Source organism: Vicia villosa, linkage group LG1 (assembly GCF_029867415.1).
Source record: "Vicia villosa cultivar HV-30 ecotype Madison, WI linkage group LG1, Vvil1.0, whole genome shotgun sequence".
Classification (NCBI taxonomy): Eukaryota; Viridiplantae; Streptophyta; class Magnoliopsida; order Fabales; family Fabaceae; genus Vicia; species Vicia villosa.
In genome coordinates this window covers 78,809,210-78,815,441 of record NC_081180.1, presented here as the reverse complement: position 1 = coordinate 78,815,441, position 6,232 = coordinate 78,809,210, and the positions used below count along the sequence as shown (strand labels likewise).

The following is a 6,232-nucleotide window of genomic DNA, read 5'->3' as shown; positions in this document are numbered from 1 at the left end:
TTAGAGCCTAGTGCATCCTCTATTTCTCTGTTGGCACAATTTTCTGTTTCTACCTGGTACGAAAGTTAACTTATGTATTTTCTTGATATGCATAGCTTGTTTAATTAAAGGTAAAATATCTAACAACCAAGAAATATTGAGACATGGTAGAGTGGCTCAACATGCTTGTGTTCAAAGGAAAAATGCTAGACCCTCGCGCCCATTCGTTGGTGCCACTTCATTTGATATAGAAGCATCATTTTTCCGAGTTCATGGGTCTCCGACATTGTCTTCCCTAGATGCATGTGTCCCCTGCTGCTTCCCTAGAAGTCCAACCCGCTTCCCCATAAGCCCCAAAAGTCCAACATGTTGTTGTCGTTGCTGATGTTTTTACAAGAGGACCATCAAACACCTTACCACTTTATATATATGCAGACCAAACTGCTAGGTATGTGTGGTATGGAGAGATAAAATAAATCTTTATTTATTCATTTAAACATATTAAAATTTGAACTTTCTGACGATTATGTTTTTTTTACACAATTGCGAGTCAGTAAAATGTATCAACCACGATAGGAAGATTGCACAATCGTCGCAGCCTGAGGAACCATAATTTTATGATGTCATGTAGCTACCAGGACTGCAAGATTTATGCATGACTGAGTATAGTTTTAGTTACCATGGTTTGTTGTATGCTTTTATCGAGAGGTGACACTTTGAGACATCATCATTTCATCTTCTAATTGGTGAAATGTCCATTATACTTGATGATGTGTCATCCCTTCTACATCTTATAATTATAGGAAGAATTTTACAGAAATTGAAAAAGACCGAAAGATGTAAATTCAGATCTTCCGTTGGCGAACCAGAAAATTGGTTTTGTTATACCATGGACAACAATGAGGGTTTTACCACAAAGTTATTCGCTGGTATGGCAGGACGAACAATACTTGAATGGGATTCTTCATCTTAGGGTACATTGTACTCTTTCAGCGGTCAAATATTGTTTCCGACCATCACTTTTTGTGTTTGTAGTAATCGTCATCTTTCATGGAAATAACGCTCAGCTTCCCTAATCAGTTCAACAAGGTTCCCTAAACTTTAGTTTCTTCGCATGCAACTGAAAACGATTGTTCAGAAAAATAAATTAAATAAAAACAAGAAATTTGTCTTAGTCTAGATGGTGATACAGCAGAATAACGATATTGAAAATTTTGTCCCCAAAACGGCACCAAAAACTTGATACTCTGCAAGTGTACAACAATATCAAAGTAGTAAAAGAGATATCATCCTGAGAGACAAGAATTTGAGTATCATTTTCTATCGTATTGGTGTTTATCTAAGACGATAAAGTATTAAATTTGTTTGCACGAAAAGGTAAAAATAATGATTCTTTCCGGAAAAAAATGTTACTTCGATTATGCATATGCGAAGTCACATTTTTTTTCAAATAAAAAAGGTGAATTCGAAGTTGCATATGCGAAGTCACATTTTTTCTAAAAAAAAGTAACTTTGGGATTTTCAACAGAGGTTTTTAAGAAGGTATATGTGTGCATAAAAAAATTCTCTAAAAAAAAGCAATTCATTGAATTTTTAGAATAGGTTGGATGGATTGGATCCATCCCTAACTAAGTTAACATAAAGATGGATTGGATAGATTATTGCTTAGTAGATCCAATTGTCACCCCTAATATAAGAATTGGATGGTGAAAGTGTTATGTTATTGATGAAATAACGTAGTATTTTATTTGGAGTTTAATTAACATGTAACATAATTTTACAATATCGTTCAATAATAAACCAACAATCTATTATGTTATTTAAATAATTTTAAAAGATAAAGAAATTTTGCGAAATACACTATATTTATTCATTGATGGTGTAAAATTAATTTACACATTTATTTGTAGTATCTCAATTTGAGGGAACATTTGTTTTTGGGAGGAGTAGTACGCTAATTCTCTTTATTAATCCAATTGCTTATAAAAAACATAGAGTAATGGAGCGATGATGATGGAGTATAGACTAATTATGTGTATGAATTGGGTGAAGGGATTTATATGGTTGTGAGTGTGGAATAAAATGGAGCATAAAATGATAACTCTTGTTGAAGTCAAAATTACCACGTAAAATCTTCAAAGATGAAAACAGTTATGTTTTAAATAACGATTATAAAACTATCTATAAAAAAAAAAACACGATAACAAATGATAACCCAAATCAATAAATTAAAATATAAATCAAATTAAATGCTAAATTATTTTAATTTAAGATTTTGAAAGGAATATACTATCAAAGACTTAAACATTCTCCAGCAAACCAACTTCTTAGGCTATGTTTGGGAGTTTGGAGGGGAGGGGAGGGGAAGGCTTCCAAAAATAAAATTTTAAAAAAATATAGGAAAATATTTGACATTTTTTGAAAAAATGATTTTGTTTAGAATGATAAAAGAGTCATTATCATTAATAAATTTTTAATTTTCATAATACTATAACAACCTAAAACATATTTGGAAAATTTATGTAAGCCCTTCAAAACCCTCCAAAACCCTCCTACAATACAATTTTTGAGTTCCTCCATTTTATGGGGTTTTTGATGTTATGAATAAACTCAAACCCTCCAAAACCCTCATACCCAAAATCTTTTTACCCTTTTCACCCAATTCTTCATATTTTTTAAAGTCCTCCCCTCCCTTCCCCTCCAAACTCCCAAACATAGCCTTAAAGTACTGATGCACATTGTTTATTTCTAATTAAAGTTCTTTTCTAACCAATGAGCACAATGACAATGACAATGACAACGATTATTGTTTGTTATAAGAAAAAAAAACTAATAGAAAATTTTATCTAAATAACTAAATTTTTAAGTTTTAATAACCGATGTTTCTCTATAATTTCTAATAATATAATCATGTTTTAAATAAAAATAATTAAAGAGAAGGCATCCATTAAATTGGTATCTCCTATATATATATATATATATATATATATATATATATATATATATATATATATATATATATATATATATATATATATATATATATATATATATATATATATATATATATATATATATATATATATATATATTTTCAGTTATTTACAAATTTTTCCATAAATGTTACCTGTAAATTTAATTGCGAATTTACCTGGGAATAAATCCACAGGAAACATGTCTAATCCTCAAATAACAAGAAAAAAAAATTAAAAAGAAAGATTGGAAACATTTTTTCTTTTATAATTCATTTTTGAAATAAATTTATATTGAAAATTATGATTACATTGAAAATTATAAAGAAAGATTGGTTAGTGTAGTATTAAAACTTAAAAACTTCTTTACTTACATAAAATTTCCAAAACTAATGCTACTGGGATGCCATCACGAGATTAACAAATTGCATAAACTTACCTTCCCCTGTCAAAACATATAAATCAAGAAATAATTCCAAGATCTATATATATTTTTTGTTTATTTTATTACAAAGTGGATCTATGTTTTTCCTAAGATCTATATATTTTTTGGAATCGGAAATACTTCCAGTTAATACTTCTACTACCAAGAAAATAATTATAACTATATATTAAGAAAATTAAGCTAAAAAAAATAGATCAGAAACACAAATCAATATACTGAAAATATACTGAATGAAGATAGTGTTAGTGTTTCTCACCAAATCGAGAAGGGTGCAGAAAGTAAGGGAAGAGGGAGAAATAGAAGAAAAGCATAGGTATGGGAGGTGTAGGTAAGAAAAAACAACATAGCATAACTGCATATGTTATTACATTTTCTTTCCTACACCCCCATGCCTAAACCTTCCTCCAATTTTAACTCCCTTTTCCTCTCATCTCTTTAAAGTTACACAAACCATAACTGTGAGGAGGAAGTTCTATCTAGATTTAAGATGGTAGTGATGCTACAAGACCTGAGTTATTATAAAACGAGAAAAGATGCTTAACGATTAAAGAAAAAAAATATTGAAAATAGTGAGATTCCTGACATAAGAAGTGGACAAAAGTAAAACTGGACCTTTACTTCCTTCTAGGCCCACTTGACACCCACTTCTCTTTATCACCTCAATAATTTTTGTTGCTTAAGAAAAATTTTAATCAAATTTATAATGTCGCATTTCAATGCTATATGGGTCGAGTTAGAGTCCGTCTTAATTTTTTTTTTGGTCGTGGGTAGATTAATTGCAGTATAATCATGACAAAATAAATAGATGTTTTATTTAACTATAGTTTAACTATGATAAAAAAATTATGAGATCTTTTTTAATTATAGTTTAATTGTGATAAATTTTGGATACGGTGCGGTTGTCCACCTTATACGCCCTCAAAGATGATTCTGGTCTAGCCATATAAAATACAAAGTTTGTGCTTTAAAATTAAAGTCGGTAATTTTTATTTTTTTTTGTGTTTTTTAACTCAATTTGAAAAAATTGATTATCAATTAGGTTTTGCCAATAAAGGCCATGGATAATTTGTTTGAACTATATAACTACAAATTTTAAATTTGTATTAATATTTATGTCGTCTTGTTCAAAAACAACACATTGAGTTCGCTTTACTAAATTTTATTTCTTCTTTTCTATTCTATTTTATTCAATTCTATTTTATTTTATTATATTCAATTTTCCTTTGTTAAATATTTTAAATTAATATAATTAAATTAATATTTAATTAGTTCATGTTCCACTTCACAACTTTCTCATTTTCTATTAGTTTATGTTATATTGAATATTTGTGTATTATTTCGAACATTTTTAAATTTGTAGTGTTTAAAAACATATTATAGTATTTTAAAAATAATATACTATTTTTATTATAGTTAAAGTATTACACTGTATGTATTATTTTTATAATAAATCTTTTGAAATTTTTATTTTAGTTGTTATTACAACATAATAAAGAAATTATTTGTTTAGGATTGGGTAGCTCGTAACCAATATATGATTATCTATCTCATTAAGGGATCTTCTAGAACCTAAGCCAAGGATTGTCGGATCCATATAATGGATTCCATGAAGTCCCCTGAAAGATCTACACTCAAGTATTATTTAGAGGAATTAAGGACCATGGAAAGATCTCATCCTAGTGTCGTATAGAAGCGAGACGAATAAATGCTCTAAGGATCCCAAGATTAGGAAATCAAGGAATACTAACATTATTCTCTAGAGTAGCTCTTAACAAAGAAAGTTCTAGCACCGTTGAACCTAAGATGAACCTACCCTAGGAGGACACTTGATCAAAGCAATCACAAAATGAAATGTTCGTAGAACAAAAGTAAGTATTTGTTTGTATCGTCTCAACAAGGACTTGTGTCATAAATAAAATTTGTTTAAGAATTCTCATGATTTTGAGGAAGGTATTTAAAAAGTTTTTTTGTCAACTAGATTAAAATAACAACGAGCGAAAATAAGATTTAACAAGTGAAATTGAGATTGCTCATGTTATATTTCTTTATCATATCCTTATGCATTTTCTTGATCAATTATGTATATTCTTAGACATCAATTAATATTATCACATATGGCTCTGCATATATATTTTTATGTCTAAACAACAACGTGAAATCAATAGTATTACTTAATTGGCGATTTCTCATTCGGTTAACCAGTACGATATCATTAAGATTCGACAATATATGTAAATGTTAAATCTAAATCCATGTATAGAGTTTAGCATCTAATAGATGAAAATCTTTGATCTAGTCAAGAAAAATATTTCTCAATATCAATTCAAAACCATTATAAAATAATTTTAAGTAGCTAATTCATAGCAAGAATTAAGAATGAAAATAATCATCAATATTAACAAAAATACGAGAACAATCAGAACATACACGACACCATGATCAATATGAATACATAATTTTTTTGGATAACTACATCTAACCCCCAATAAATAGGGATGGCAACGGGTGCTCGCAGGTGCGGGTCTTATACTACCCAAACTCACACCCGAAATTACCACCCGAACCCGAACCCAAACCCAAATGCTATTCGGGTGACAAAATAACACCCACGCCCATACCCATTGGGTTCGGGTTTTTTCACCCAAACCCAAACCCGCAACAAAATACATAAAATATATTTTTCCTACAATTTTCTTACAACTTTCCAAAAAATATATATATAATATATTATATATATCATATATATTATATAATATATATTATATAATATTATATATATTATATATATTATATAATATATATATATATATATATATATATATATATATATATATTA

General features: G+C 28.6%; 1 long non-coding RNA gene across 1 annotated transcript; it reads right to left on the bottom strand.

Moving 5' to 3' along the window:
• Positions 1-694: 694 nt before the first annotated feature.
• On the bottom strand, positions 695-4,027 carry LOC131610267 (uncharacterized). The gene is made up of 2 exons (XR_009286444.1): positions 3,653-4,027; positions 695-1,099 (listed from the first exon to the last, which is right to left on the bottom strand). It is a non-coding gene; the product is annotated as an uncharacterized LOC131610267 (long non-coding RNA).
• Between the last annotated feature and the right edge of the window lie 2,205 nt (positions 4,028-6,232).